Genomic DNA, 16,299 nt, shown 5'->3' with positions numbered 1-16,299 from the left:
GCCCTCAGTGCACAGAGGCATGGATGGGAGCCAGGGAGGGAAGCTGTGGCTGCTCAGGCAATGGGGTACCTAAGCCTCTCAGCGCCCCCATTACCCGCCGCGCCCTTCCAGTGACATGTAAATAGTGCCGTGTGTGCACATGTGTGTGCGGCTGCAGTCCTGGGGCTATTCATGATAACATTCTCTGTTCAGCCCTGAAGTCTTCCTCTGCTGCTGCTCAAGGACAGACACATTTCAGGGATAGGGATTGTAATCACGTGACGTCTGATGTGTTTCTCCTTCTCTTTACCTCTCTGTGTCTCCTGAAAGTCCCTCCTCTGCAGAAGAGGAGTGTAATGGAGCCACAGCTGTATATGTGGCCCCCGGGGGCCCGGCCCTACTGCAGATCACAGACTCGGACCGGCCTTTCTGCCCTCGGGGGTGTGTCTTTCAGTGGATGAAGTGGAGAGGCTCCAGGAGTGTGGCTATGGGGTCGGACCTGAGTATCTCCACTCCGTGCAGGTTCATGCCCGACTGCCGAGTCCTCCCCGGCGGGAGCCTGGAGCTGTCCCACATCACCGCGGAGCAGGCGGGGGGTTACACTCTGCACATGTGGAATGAAGACCCGGAGCTCCATCCTGAAGAGGGGGAAACGAGACACAAGTGCTTCCTGCTGCTGCTGCAAGGTAAAGGGGGTTCAGTGGAGAGAAAATAAATGAGGGACAAATCAGTGCTGGAAATGGAAAACATGCATTGGGGAACAGTCACCTCTATGGAGGGGCGGGGCTGTGGGAAGGAGGGGGCAGGGACAAGGGGCGTGGCCCTGGCCAGGTTGAGCAATAGTCTCTTCATGGAACGCAATGCTATCAATTTGCATAAAAGCAAAGAGCATTATGGGAACATCATAATAGCCACAATTTTGATTCTTAAACATGTCTTATAGTGATTCAGTAAGAAGCCCTTTTAATGAATAATGGACTCTTGTGCGTTCATTGATCACCATATTCACCCTAATAAAGAGATATCTGTATATTCCAGGACTTATATACCAGTTTGCAGCTGCAAAGCTGCGTGAGTCTTAATTCTTACTGCAGTGGAGCAGACTTCTCCTGAAAGGGTCTGCAGGTTGAGGCAGCAGGGCCTGGGCGAGTCATGTGCTGGCCTCTGAGCCCCTTTATCTTATTCCTGCACTGGGGCAAATGATGGATTTGATAAAACTTTCAGCCAGAAACATTTGCGAGACTTGTTAGTATTTACAAACTCTTTAACTGGCCATTAAGGGGGCACTTCTAATTATGCCAATTTAATGAAGCAGGGCAAGTCCTCATTCTTCCCAACTAATGCAGCAGGGCAAAATGCTGTTATTCCATTTAAAGCTGGAGGGCAATATCACGCCATTCCCAGTAAATGCAGGAGGGCATGATCTCATTATTCCCAGTCCATGCAGCACGGCACAATGTCATTATTCCCAGTTAATTCAGTGGGGCAAGAGCATGTTATTCGCAGTAAATGCAAGAGGGTAAGATTCCATTATTTATAGTTAATGCAGCAGGGTCAGAGTTCTGTGGCAGTTTTCCCACTGGGGTGTTAATTTATAGGTAAAGAAAGACTTGAACCAAAACCTTTGTGATTAAAATATTCCAACAGGCTAATGAACCACCGCACGGCTTTGCAAGGGAAAACAAGGTTTTATTACATGCAAAAAGGTCTCAGATGGTCCCGTAGAACCGAACTATGCCCCCCGAACATGCTAATGCCCCCCTTTATTCCCTAGACCGATTGCCAACATCTCATCTAAACCCATTCCTCTTTCCACACGACCCACTACATCATCACTATTGACTCCTGGCATATGATTGGCCGACAGATACACTAATACATTCTGACCGTTCGTGATGTGCACCGCTCCGACCCAGACACATTCAAAACAAACTGGTGAGGCCAACTCTGCTTTGATAAGACAATGGGCCTTCTCATTATACCAGACACTGCGGCGCACACAAGCTGCCCTTCCGACCTTGTACTGAATTTACTTGCATCACCTCTTTTCTTTCTTGTCCGAATCACAGAACGTTCCAGGCACAGATCCCCCCTTTTTTCCTTAGAGCCCCAGCGCTCTTGAGTCTGAATTTCAGGGATTTATTTGCTTTGGCTATGCGTCTACTTGTAGTTCAAATGGGGTGACCTCTCCTTGGGTGAGGGCAGTAGTGCTCTTAATCGGCGCTTGGCTTATTGGCATCACAAAACCTTGTGCCCTATTCTCATGAATTTGTCCTTCGAAGGGCGGATTCCTATTGGCCCTCCCCACAGCTAACGTTTCCACATCTTTCAGGCTCTGCACCTGGATACAATTAGTGTGCATCTGTGCACCGAAATTGCGTCTGACCTCGGCTTCTTTCATGAGGGATCGAAAAAGGATTTGCCTTCAGAGTAAGATAAAAAGATCTGCTGCTCCACATCAAGGCCTTTATTTCACACATTGGCCCTCATTACGAGGTTAATGGTAACCTCATAACACTGTTACCAGTGCCTGACACCCTGGTGCGGCAGTAAGGTTATTTCCCATTCCAAATGAGTTCCATAGGAACGGGAAACCTGAAGCACCGTCACCATTTGTAACGGTGCCAGTGCTTCAGTAAAAAGCCTGCCAGGAGGGGCCAAAACTACTGGCAGGCCTGACCTAGTTCAAGCCCCTACAAGCATACTTATAGTTTGCGGTCGGGAAAGGGTGCCGGTACGTTGCTACCAGCACCTTTATTTTCAGACCGCCAAACTCGTCATGAGGCCCTTTGTGTACTAGACCTTAAAATCCAATATGGTAGCACTCCTGCGATGTCGAAACGCTGACCTCACTCTTACCACGATACCTTTCTAACTCCATCTTCCACTCACTCCAGCTCTCTTTCATACCTCACTAAAGAACATAACTTCACATGCTACAGCTAAACACAGGGTCTATGACGGTGCCCTATCTACGACCTGTGCAAATGTAACATCAATAAATGTGTTGCTCCTCCTGTGTCGCTATGTGTGGGTATCTACTGGGTGTCAAAACCTAACTACAACCTTCTACGGCGCAAAACTCAACCTTTACACATTGTTCTTTGGGCTAATGGGTTTTTCTCAGCCTGAACCTTTTTACCTGTCTGTGACGCTATAAGTGCATCCCAACACATATGCTTCCTTCCTGCTATTTTTCTTAAAATATGATTTGAGCGCTTCCTATCAATGTTTGATGCGCTCCCCCTCCAGTGCCCATAATTTAAACATAACGACGTATCTGTCTCAGGTAAGCATGAACATATTATTCTGTCTTTTTCAGCTCAAATGTTGTGTGTTTTAAATTTCCATTGCTATATCTGCCAATTCTTTCAACATTACTCCTATATACATCTCACACATCATGTAACAATGTTTCTGTGTTTCTTTTGCCCTACAATAGCCAATGAACTGCACCCAGTGATAGAGGTCAGCTGCCCACCCAGACAAAATTCTGCAAACATATTGGACCAACTGGTGATTTTTCAGCACAGTTTTCCAAATCAATGGGTATATCATTGTGTTTCAAGTGACACACCAGATATTCCACTATGCCAGGGTCTAACATAGCACCCAGGGTAATTTGGGCTGTACCCACGAGATCCTCTTAAAGTTTGCACATTTCAGTTGTGTTTTTTGATGTCCTGGTGTCATGTAGAAACTGCACGTGCCCCATAGAGGTCAGTTTAGATCAATAAAAAAAATCTGCATTGACATCGAAACTTACACAACGTACCCGCCACGATTTTCCCACAAACAAAATGGCGTCACTTCAGTTACAATAGCTGTAGTTCAAGCACACAAGCTGGTGTCCCTCTCCCTGGTTAATTCTAACCACCCTAAAGAATGGTATCCAGGTGGTTTACGAATTGATTGGTCCCGCCAACTCAAAGGAAGAAGTCTTCCTTGAAGGGGTAGTCCAATTTGCATATTACTCACTTTTGCAATCGAAGGAATATCAAGGGAGTGGCAAGCGTTTTTCAGAGGTTTTAGCCTTAAGTGCTAAGAGAAGAGAGATGCTTCAAAAGGAACAGTGTCTTCTTTCAGAGCTGCTATGGAGCAATAAACATCTCAATAGTGATATTAACAACGTTCTCAGAGCCACTGTCTCTCCCTCACAGTGTTTTTCTCCTGTACTGCCCCATTTCTCTGAACTGTCCCAACCACCTGTGTCTCCTAGTGGACAGCAAATTAATATAATGCCAGAAAGCTCCAGTGGTGGTACATATTTTCCTAAGGATCTCCCTAACTGGCCTGTCTATAAGGATCAGTTGTTGCAGGGCCTTGGGACATGTCAAAACTTTGAGGACCTCCATTCCTGTTTAATGATAGTTGAACGGAAAGTATCTGAATCTTGGCTGTTTATCCCTCAAAATCCTTTAAATGACGACGGCAATGGGATTGGAAAGCCCCTTGGACATCCGGGATATCATCAAGGAACTCAAACAGTGCCCCTAGTTGCCATTCATCAAGTGACGAACTCACAGTAGTATCCTCTGCTATTAGTCCTGGGCCGGAAGCTCCATCAGAGGGTGCCCTTCCAACCATCAAGCCTATGGTACCACTGATCTCCACATGCCACAGGGATCCACAAATTAAAAAAATCAATAATGGCAAAAATCATCGGTCCCATTTTAAGAAGCTTTAAACTGGATTCTAAAAATATTATAATAACCAACGTAGAGAAACCTGTCTTAATATAAAAGTGGCTCCTAACTGTATCAGACACTCAGACGTTAGAGTCATTTGGAGAATCCATATTGAGAACTGGTGTAATGTGGATGACACGGATTGTATCGTGGTGGGATGTGGACTGAGTAGTTTACCTACATTTCTAAATAGAATTACCAGATTCAACCATTTATAACAATCTTCCAAGTTGAATATTGTTTTGAATTGAACTGTATGATTTGGTCACTTTGACTGTTTCTTTTCTAGCACTTTATTCTGTGTTATTATTGACATTATCAGCTCTTTTTTGTGTTTATCTTCGTTATTGTTTGACTTTTTTTGTTGTATGTCTTGTTGCGCCATCATGCCTGCGGGTCAATTGTGGGCGGTATAAATAAATAAATGTAAAGGTAAATGTAAATTGAGCTTCTCTATCGAAGGGAGCAGTGGTGATTTGGACCTGCGGCAGGCCTTCACCGGGCAAACCAACGGTCCAGGAGTTGCAGCAGTCATCTTCTTCCAACTCTTCTTCGGTTCTTTTTGTTCCAGTGTTCGACTCTGCCTTCCAATCCTAAAGACTTGCCTTTTAAACAGTTTTCTCACATTGATTCCAGCCTAGCTGTCACTCACCCAGCAGGGTGGCTGTCCTTGCCGGACAGTCAGCAAGCCAATCACGCTAGAGTGCATTTGGGTCTCATAGGAGACCAAGCACAGGGAGTTTCGGGTACCTCCCTCACTTCCTGCCCACCCCAGACACTCAGACGCCAGAGGCGGTCTTCAGCCATGAAGCCCACCAACGGAACAAAGGGACCAAACCTAATTTGGCGCACAGAGACAAACACCAGAAGGACCTTGCCAAAAAGAAACAGCAAAAAAAGAAGACTGGGATCTGTTTTTACAGAGGGTTCTCAGGCGCCATATTGAAAAACATGGCTCCCGCTGTGTTCGTGGTCGGGGAAAATCATGGTAGTTCATTATAAAACTGCTGCCACCGGCCATTTCAATAGGAAAGGGTGGCATTTGACTGCCACGTGAGTATTTAGACACAGGGGATACTATGTAATCCCCACAGCACTCTGTAGTAAGATAATGTTTCACACTAAAAGAAAGAAGTGTTCACCAAATGATAGTCAGGATGTTTTGGCTGGTGTCTCCCTTCCCCACGTTTTTAGCACAGGACAAGGTGAGAATCTTGAGCACAGCACATTCCTGGATTTCTCTGGCATGAGTTTACCATTCCTTTTCTCTATATCAGGGCCTTCTGCGTTCAAGTATCTTCTCAGGCAAGTCTCTTTCTTTAGAGGGCCTGATATGCCAAAACAACAAACAGTTTCTTCTGATAACCTTCACGTGGGGTGATTATTATTAATCCTAGGATCCCCCACAGCCGCGCTCTGATCCTTTTAGTCTTTCAAAGTACTTGCCAATTCAAACAGAGGCTTCCAAAGGGATATAACGTCTCGCTGGGTCACTCTGTAATTCTATGGCAAGTGCATGCTTCACAATATCACAGTTTGTACGGCGTTCCTCTTAGCCCAATGCAAATGCCAGTTTCACAATTTCCTCAGTGGGGTTCACAATTTCCACAGTTTACAATTTCTACAACGTGTCAAGTAATTTCTATTTGTACAAGGGGTTTGTCTTGACCCTTGTATGACCACCTTAACACCTGACGCCGGCCTTCTCTATGGCCTCATGGTACTTGTAGTTTCAGTTTAATACTGTCCTGGTTCAGGAGAGGGGTACCAGACAGAGACCTTTGAATAGGCACCCACGTGGCGCTAGACCACTCTATAGCTGGTAACAAGTTTGTTCACAAAAGACCTCTGGCTCTTAATCATCTTAATTTTGCCACTGCAACTTTGAGTCTAACACAGTTCAGCCCACTATCAGGTTCTGTCTGCAAAGATGTGTTTTTTTGGGGGGGGGGGCGTTAAGAGTTGCTCTTTGAGCATTATTTTGAATCACCTGAAGTTTTTTGATGTTGCGATTGTTTGAACCTGAGTAGAGGGCATTGCAATAGTCTATCCTGGATAGGATAAGAGCTCTGGCAAGTGAAATACAACTGTCTGTTGTCAGGAAAGGTCTGCAAGTGTTGATGAGTTTGGAGATGTATGCTGCTACAGATGCAGTGGCATTAATCTGCTGGTTAAGGTTAGTGCTGAGTCCAGGCAGACACCCAGGGTTTTTACTTCTTTGGAGACATTCATAGTGTTCCCATCAATCATGAAGGATTTGAAGGATTACTAGACAAATTACAAGTATTCACATTCATATTGGGCCTCATTACAACTCTGGTGGTAGCAGTGCCGGTAAAACCAGCAGGCTGCTGCCGTAGTTGTGATTTTTTCTGGCGCCTGGCTTCACAGAAACACTGTGGGATTATAACCCTGGTGTTCCTAGAAGTTAGGCGTGGGAAAATCGTTAATCCCCAGTCCCATTTGAGTCCCACAGGACTTAATGGGAATGGGGATGACGGTAGCACCAGCACTGTCAATAACAGTGCCGGTGCTACCATGAAAATCTGGGAGTGGGTGCTGTTCTTCCCTCAAACATGTACTTTGCCAGACGGTAACAACAGTGGCTTACCGGCACTGTTGTTACAATTGTTACTGGACCGGAAAGGTTTTAATGAGGCCCATTGTCTGTCACACCTAAACAAATAACAAAAAAAGCAATGAAAACATAAAATCCAAAATCCAAGTATACATTTTAAATCCAAGGTTTCTTCTTTTTATTTACCATAACAGTCTCTAGTTCACGTTCGCTCCCCCTCTTTTCTACTGGAACAAACGTTGAATCCTTAGGGCATACTTAACTGTGTGCCTGCTCTTGCTCCTGTGCCAGTGGAGGGCATCAGAATCTCTTTGTAAGTCACTGATGTGAATCCAGCTCTTGTTGTCCTCCACCTTCACAGCAGTCAGAGTCATGAAAATCACTGAGTGTGGCCCATGGAAATGCCACTCATTCCAGCGTCTGATGAAGAAACGAACGCAAATCAGGTCCTCAAGGAGCAACTGTGGCTGTTGTAGATCTTCGGTTCCTTGAGGTTTTCTCAAATTGACTGTTGATGAAAGAACACAACCTGTGAAGATACAAGTCTGATACTCTTGGTTAAAGCCCTAAGGTATTCTCTAAACTCCTCACCAAGAATCTCTGCTGACTTGTGTGGATCTGATGCTGTGCATGCATGTGAGAGTGATGTGTGTAACCTATGCCAAGTCACAATCTCATGTGTACTGAGATGGTGCTCCTTTCCTGGTCGATTTCTCAAATAAAACAAGGCCAACGGCAAGAAGTACAACCAGTTCTTCCTTAAATCACTACACAATTATGACAAACAAAGTTTAAGAACTGCATTTGCATGCTACACAATTTCTTTGGCCTGATGGTGGTACACAGACCACAATGTGTGCTTGATCCCCAATAGCGAAGTGATTTCTGAAAACAAGACATTAAAGAAGTGGGTCCCATTATCAGAATTTAGGACCTCACAAATTCCCCACCTTCGAAATACCTCCCTCACCAAGAATTTTGCTGCCGAGGTAGCATCAGGGTGTACACAGAACCAACTACGAACCATTGGGAAAATGGGCAGACTACTAGAATAAGGTATCGAAAATGATTACACCTTTGTACCATATCTACAAAATCAATATGTAGCTCCCGAAATGGCCTGAAGGCCGGGGCAACACTTCTCTTACCGTCTTCATGGTGTTTCCAGGATTTAATTCACTGCAAACTATACAAGTCCCTACAAATGTGCTCATATGTTCCCGGAGATTTGGTATAATCCATTCCTCCTAGAGATCTTATGCGATTTGTCACAGAAAAGTGTGTGACGGGTAATGTAGTTAATACAGAGCAGCATGAAGCAGCTCAACAGGAATCACTGCCTTCCCCAAAAACTCCTGTCTCCACAGCAAATCTATGGGCGAGAGGCACATCACCTCTTTTCCCATAGCTCCTTTTCATCTTTAAGTGCTCTCCACTGCATATCCACAATCTGAAGCAAAGGGACCGCAGTCCCCAGGGATCTGTCATCCAAGTGGCCAGGATGCGGCCATCGCTTTTTGATCCAGTTCCTGGGGGTGGACCAGTCCGGGAGGATCACCTGGGTGAGGGCCTTCGAGGAAATGGAGTGGGACACTGGATGGTGAGACGTGGCATCCCCTTCCCTGTAACACCTTTTCTCTATCCTACCAGGTAGGATACTTTTAACTCACCCCCCCATTTATGACACAAACACTTTCTCATGGGCAGCTCACTGTGAGAGAAAATGGACTAACACCCGAGCCGTATACCTGACATGTCCCAAAACAATGGTCAGGCAGAGTCAGGCAATTACTGATAATTACACAAACATGACTTCTTTCATCACAGTTCCCCACACATGGATAAAAGGCAGAGCCCAAAAGCACGTTCTGAGAAATGCAAAACACATGAGGAAGCAGCAGTTCCAAGATGCCAGATTAATATGAGGAGAAAGATGGCAATATGAGGGAGGGTTGCAAGGAAAGAAGTGTCTTTGACCTTTTTGGAGAAAAAAATGCTACTTTCATGAGCTTTTGAGAATACAAAACATAAGAACTGGAATTAAAGGTGAAGAAATGTGCATTGGTGTTGGAGGTACCCTGGCAGGGAGGAGTGTTTCCCACTGTGGTACTGTCCTTGGCTCCTGTCTTTTGGAAAGCTTAGGATCTTAGCTTTAAAATGACAGTTACATTTCGGTTCTAGGACGTGAGGTTCAAAAGTTACGGAGGTTCTTGTGAAGGTAGATTTTGCAGAAAGAAAGTCAAGATTTCAAAATGACAGATGCACTTTACAGATTTGAAATCAACAGGATGGACACAAGATTCTATAATGCAGTTCCGGACAGGTTGAGATGGACGGAAGAGAATTACTTTAAACTAAGAGATTGGTTATGGACAGTTCTAGACTAGATACTCACTCCTAGGCTTTGGAATGGAATGCGCCTTGTCAAAGATCTGGTCAAGGGTTTTGTCTTCACTCTCGCCACCGGACGGTCTCAGGCCCTCTGGGTTCTGCGTTCAGCACGCACGCTGTCTGCAGCCTCTTGAACTGGATCTGATGGGTCTTGGATTACAGCACTGCTTTCTGGGTCTGGACCTCGGTTCTAGTGCAGGGTTCTTAGCTAGAAGCATACAGCTTAGCCCGGCTGTTGAATGTGAGAATCAGGTTTGCAAAAGATTCTGAAGCCTGCTGAAAAGGATTCAGCTTTTGGTTTAGGCCTCTCTGCTTCAAGGTTCTAGAGTTTGGGTTCTAGAATTCTGGTCTCTGGATCTGGAGTCTGGAGTCTCTGTCTGGATATTGTCTGGATCTAGTCTGGCAGAGTGCTTTGCAGGAATCGGTGAGTAGTGGGAAAAAGAGAGTGTTCTATCTGGGTCTCAGCAGTTCCTATTTATGTGTTTCCAAAAGGGGTGGAGAGGCTGATTCTACAATGCCCAACCCTCGAAGGATCCTGATAGGTCAGAGAATGTCCTGTCCCCTGATTTGAGACAGGAGCAGCGTGTCACCCGGTGTCATGTCTATGGCTTAGGTGAAAACACTCCCCTTTGCTTTTTCATAGAAAATCAATTTTACCCCAAAAACATATTTCCCAGATACAGAAATTGTTCATAATACATATACACATCACAGATTAATTAAGGCATGTCTCCACTCAAGTCCCATGTTCCTACGAGCTTGGGTTCAGAAATGACAACATTTCGCGCTTTTGGTGGGTTTCCCAATATTCATTCTGCTCCAAATTTGATACATGCATGCAAATACTCTCTGGGCATATTACTGTAAGTTCTTATGTTCATAGCAACAACACTGCAGCTGTGATATTAATAATTCCGGGGTTTGGTCTCAGAACATCACACAGCATCCAGCTTAATCTTAAATTGTGGGTGAATTTTTCATTTTAAGAATCCCAAAGTTTCATATTTTTGTCAGCTTGGTAAAATTTGTTATACTCAGAGGTCACATGTCCTGTCTCTCCCATAGCAGTTGTTGACAGTTACACCTGAATTTAGCGTATTCTATTCAATTGAAAGACTCTATTGTCTAGACTGAGAGCAACAGGCCAGGCTGCCACTCCCCAGTTCCTGTTCACACCAGCTTGTCAATCTCTTATCCAAGGGCAAGGGAGGCTTCCTTTGTCCAGGGAAAAGGTGTGAAGGGTTCTCAGGGACAGAAGGCCTCTTGAAGTTTTAACTAAATCAGATTACCTTCTGGTCAATTGCAACATAGTTCCTTGTAAAAAAAAAATTGTATAAACTTACAATAAGCAACATATCTTAAATCAAGTCTTTTTACACATTAAATCAATGTGTGGTGCTCTATATGGCATTTTGATGGAATTCCCTTCTTTGGTATATTTAACTTCTGAAACACCAGTTCTCCTGTTAGAATTATAAATCGCCAGCACCTGACAGAGGCGAGTAACGGTACTTCACCCATTTTGACAGCTGTCTTTCCATCAGTATCTTTAAAATAGGATTTTGCTCTGATACCATAGGATTCATGCTGATATTGTATTGATTTGGATTCTTGCAGTAGAGTAATGTGGAACACCCAAAAAAGAGGTTGGATCTTTTAGGTGCTTTATGAGCCATGATTTTAGCACATTTTTGACAATCAAGAAAACGGATTCCCAAAAGCTCTGTGTTTCTTTTGGCAATCAGCATTGCTATTTCCAAGTGGTTTCAGGCTACTTGGTGGATAGCTCATTGGTTGTTTTGGCCAGTGATCTCCTGTGCTCACTAAGATAGGCAAATGTGGATGGCAGCCTATCTTTCAGATGTTTGCTGCACATTTTTGGATGATTTTGAGCGAGCAGCATGCTTTCCAGTGGCCATTCTGATGTTTCTGCTGCCAGCAATGCACAGTACTGTTGCAGGGCTTGGATTAGTGGGTTAAGACATCCCACATTGCCTCTAACCGATCAATCCACTATTCACCATTCACTGTCTGCATAGAAGGTCAGCCCGTCCATAGACGAGAAGCATTACCTTGTGCTTGCCTCTAGCCGATCAATCCACTATTCACCATTCACTGTCTGCATAGGAGGTCAGGCCGTCCATAGACCAGAATCATTACCTTGTTGTGCTTGCCTCTAGCCGACCACTCCACTATTCACCATTCACTGTCCACATAGGAGGTCAGGCCGTCCATAGGTTATGTCTTTTTGGCTGCGGAGTGTAGTTCCTATCCTAATTCTGCCCAACCTGTACATCTCTTTCTCTACAGTGTGAAGTTAACACTCTGCTGTATACAACTAATTGAGAACAGACTTGCTTCAATGCAAAGAACTCAGTAGACAGTGAGCTTTTGCTCGCAACATAATCCAGGTGAATAAGGACCCCTGAGGATGCTGAGGTCATGTATTTTATGATTTATTACATTTGCAGTTTGAGAGATTTACAAGATCACTAGTTTCTTTTAAATATTCTGTTTACTTTGTAGATCAAGAAGATAAAAAGATTCTATAATGATGACATCATTTTTGCTCCGGAGGAAGGGGAAATCCCGAAGCGCGTAGAGCTCTAATATTGACACCAGTTTGAATAAATAAAATATTTCTGTGTTTTTCAAAGCCTTTTCTCTGAGATTTTACTTCACAAATCTTTTTTAAATTTCGACTGTTTTCAATACAGTGGTGTGCAGGGGACGAGGGTCCTTAAACCCTTGACTCTTTTCTTACTTACTGCTATCAATATATTCCATGGTATGCCGCGCTTGAACCACGAGCACACGGAACACATGAAACAGAGAGTGCAACACACTGCACGTGTTTCATGCTTTGGGAGAGCTTATGAGTAGAATTGATCCTCCTCCACAACAGCCATGGTGGACAGACTCAAGCAGCTAGACTCAAGAGTCTCCAGTAGGTTAGCAGCTCTAGCAGCTAGACTCAAAGGTGTCCAGTAGGTTAGCAGCTCTAGCAGCTATAGCAGCTAGACTCAAGAGACTCCAGTAGGTTAGCAGCTCTAGCTGCTAGACTCAAGCATCTCCAGTAGGTTGGCAGCTCTAGCTGCTAGACTGAAGAGTCTCCAATAGGTTAGTGGCTCTAGCAGCTAGACTCAAGGGTGTCCAGTAGGTTAGCAGCTCTAGCAGCTATAGCAGCTAGACTCAAGAGAATCCAGTAGGTTAGCAGCTCTAGCTGCTAGACTCAAGCATCTCCAGTAGGTTGGCAGCTCTAGCTGCTAGACTGAAGAGTCTCCAGTAGGCAAGCAGCTCTAGCAGCTATCACGTAGCATGAAACACAGAGCGGGACACACCTCCATAGGGATCATTCTATTCTCAGCCAGGGGGAGTTAGGCTACATTTAGGCCACTTTCCTTGTCCCTTTTGGCTGCATGTAGGTTTCCCTTTCTGGATACTGTTACCATACAATATATTATTTTTTGAGAAGGTGCAGTACCACTGAGAACATACAGATGTCCTCAAGAGTAATATAAGATTTCGTATGAGGACATCTGTATGTTGCCAGTGGTACTGCACTTCTGCAATCTCAATGTGATTTCTTACCCACTCTTGGGCATTTTTTGCTATGTGTGTTCTAGGCTATTTTTTGTGTTTAATGTCTATGGGGTTATCTCACCCTCATAGGAACCATCTTTTTACACATTTGTTACACAGCACCCCCCCGTGCAGTAACACAGGGGTGTTGTCGTGACGTCCAAACATAGACTCCATACCGCGGGACTGACCACTGTCTCCCAGGGCATGTAAAGTCCCCATTGTCTTTACTAGTCAAATATTATGAACTAGACCACTACAACCCATCTTACTATGGAGGTACTGGGAAGGGTTAATAGTTTTCCCTGGTGTTCATTTTCGAGAAGGTACTGTACAGTCCCTCTCTCAAAAGTTTCTGGCTGGTGGCAGTGGTTACTACCGAAAATATTCGACCGTCAAAATTTTCCTATGGGATTTTCCCATTGTGCGAGGCTACCACATTTACTGACAGCCTCTAACATACCGCCGGTTTATTCTTATATTATCTTTATTCCGGTAGGTTTTGTTTGCCAGAACTTTGATATAAATTCTTTCTCGTGTCTTTCTGGAAACTCCTAACCCAGGTCGGGGATCCTTTGTTCGTCCTTTTGGCGGGCTTCTGCCAAGAAGCCCTCCTTTCGGCTCCATTGAGTGTGGGGTGGGTCCATTGTGTGGGAGGGGGAGTAGGACCCCTGGACAGGGTTGCCGCAGCAACTCATGTTGTACTCTAACCTGATAGGCTGGAGGGTCTCCCGCCAAGGTGACCACTCCACTGTGTGAGTGACAGCTAGGCTGTATGAATGGGGATCTTTTTGCATAAAAGCAGGGTCCTGAGGACTGGAAGAGCAAGACGTCGCCACTGGAACTACGGAACCGAAGAGGAGAGAAGCCAAAGACATCTGCAATGACTGAACCACCGGTGAAGCCCTGCTGCAGCGTTTTACCACTTTTCTCCACACGACGAGAGGAGATCTCCATCTCAAAGAGCCTTCTTCCCTTGAGCTGGTGGGGCCAACCAGTTTGCCAATCACCTTCTCGGACCTGCCTTGGTCGAATCGCCAGTGCCCAGCACTTGGAGGTCGGATAGCCAGGCAGCCATCCACCCGAACCGCGATTTAAAGGAGCTTGTGAAGTGCCATTTTGCTCGGTTTTCATTCAAGTATTCTCTATGCTAAACTACTGCCTTGCCTAAACTTGTTCACAAACTTCTGGGAAGTGTTGCTAGGGTGTGTAAGAAGATATTCCTGTATAACTTGTGCTTTCCCTCCCTTGTGAGAAATTGCTAGAGTGCCATTTGTGTTTGGTTTTCACTGTGCCATTTTGCTCAGTTTTCACTCTTGCTCAAACTTGTCTACAATTTAACTAGGGAGTTGTGTATACTTTTTTGACTGATTTTAACTTGCTTTATTAATTGTGATTAAGGTGTTGAACTAGAAGTGTGAAAAATAAATATATATTCTTTTTAATACAAAGCTTTGGTCAGTGTTTCCTTGTACCATAGTGCTGTAGTCATATTGTGTAAACCCTGAATACTGCTCATCTCCCTCTTGAGATAAGTCTGACTGCTCAGCCACAGCTACCAACTAAATCTTTGTGGTACAGACTGATACCAAAGGGGATTTATTGCTCATACCTGTAGTCTTAATCTTCTGTAGTGCTCCCTAAGGGAACTGCACAGGATTCTGCCTAACACTGGTGTACAGCGGTGGGATAAAAGTATTGGATTTACATTTTAGTGTGCTGCTAGTACCTTGGTTCAATTAACCACAAGGCTAACAATCACAAAAAGTTTATTTTAAACAAAGTCAAAGTATGGAAAGTTACAGCCAGGAGACCCTCCTTACTAAAACTGCTGATTATCTAAAAGATCTGTGCAGACAGAAAGGTCTTCCTGTCAAAGGCAAGAAATCAGAAATGATTGATAGACTGTTGGGAAAACAAAGTCTGGATAGTGGTGCTGTAGGGCCTACTACTCCAGCAAATGCGACAAACAATGAGGATGATAATGTTGAAAATGTTATTATTGAAGCAGATGAGAAAGAGGAGGATAACAATGTCACCCCCTCTGGCCCTCTGCGTGCTCAAAGGCCTCAGCCTGTGGCTACTGGATTCTTGTCAGGTCCCACATTAAGTCCTAAATGTATCACTCTAGAAAAAATTAGACTTGAGCTACAATTCAAAAGAGTTAGTACCCTAACTGAACAGAGACATCAAGAACTAAGGCTCAAAGAATTGGAGCTCAATCATGAGCTTGAGATGAAGAAATTGTCTTTGGAAAATGCTTCTCTCCCCGAATCCTCTAGATCTTCCAGTCCAAAAAGACCCCAGATGCCTAAAGAGATTGTGGGTATGTATGAACCTAAGTTGGATGTATAAGATTGGTTAGCAATGTTTGAATATAATCATGGGCTCCAGGGTATCACAGGGAATCAGTTGATCCCCTGGTTATTCTCTAGACTCCCCCCTGTTGCATCTGATGTGGTAATGGAGTTGGGGGAGGTGGATAGGATGGATTATGAATGTGTAAAACTAGCTTTAATAGCTAGATTTGGGAGGACTCCTTCCCAGTACCTTAAGAGGTTTAGGGCCCTCAAAAAGCATGATAGTTCCCCTTGGTCTACTTGGGCGAATGAGTGTTTGAAGAACTTAGAGGGATGGATTAAGGGTTACAGAGTTAACACTTATGAAGGAATGAGAAATCTTGTAATGTTGGAGTCTATCTACGATGCCTGCTCTCCTGAGCTCAGACAGCACCTGGCTGCTGATTCAAAAGAACTAGATTCCAAGAAACTGGCTAAGGCTGCTGACTTGTGGGTTGCTAACATGGCTACTCACAAGGATTTAGGGGTCACTCAGAAAAAGGATGAGGGAAAGCAGCCTAAGAAAGACAACAAAGGGAATTCAACTAATTCCAATTCCAAAGAGGCCCCCAAACAAAATTCTAAGGGTAAACCCCAAGGGAAACCTAATCAGACTAGTGTACCTTCTGGTCCCAGACCAGGAGGAGGTCAGAACAAGCCACCATTCATAAAGACATTTGGGAAATGTTATGTTTGTGGCTCTACTGATCATGTGAAAGGGGATCCCAGATGTAAGGGTAAA

The 16,299-nt window shown here is 44.5% G+C and overlaps 1 protein-coding gene across 4 annotated transcripts in view; it reads left to right on the top strand.

The window, feature by feature from the left end:
* LOC138525661 (T-cell surface antigen CD2-like) overlaps positions 1–16,299 on the top strand; it is a 651,206-nt gene that overhangs the window by 535,038 nt on the left and 99,869 nt on the right. Inside the window, exon 1 of one of the 4 annotated variants that reach the window (XM_069635726.1) lies at positions 13–665. The exons of the other annotated variants lie outside the window; for them this stretch is intronic. The gene's annotated coding sequence lies outside the window, so the exon portion shown is untranslated. Of the gene's footprint in view, positions 1–12; positions 666–16,299 lie in introns of those variants that run through there. 4 annotated transcript variants of the gene reach the window in all.

The sequence above is a fragment of the Ambystoma mexicanum genome, chromosome 7p, assembly GCF_040938575.1.
Source record: "Ambystoma mexicanum isolate Mex_15411 chromosome 7p, UKY_AmexF1_1, whole genome shotgun sequence".
Lineage (NCBI taxonomy): Eukaryota > Metazoa > Chordata > Amphibia > Caudata > Ambystomatidae > Ambystoma > Ambystoma mexicanum.
The sequence above is the reverse complement of the archived record's forward strand: the minus strand, read 5'-3'. Positions and strand labels throughout refer to the sequence as shown.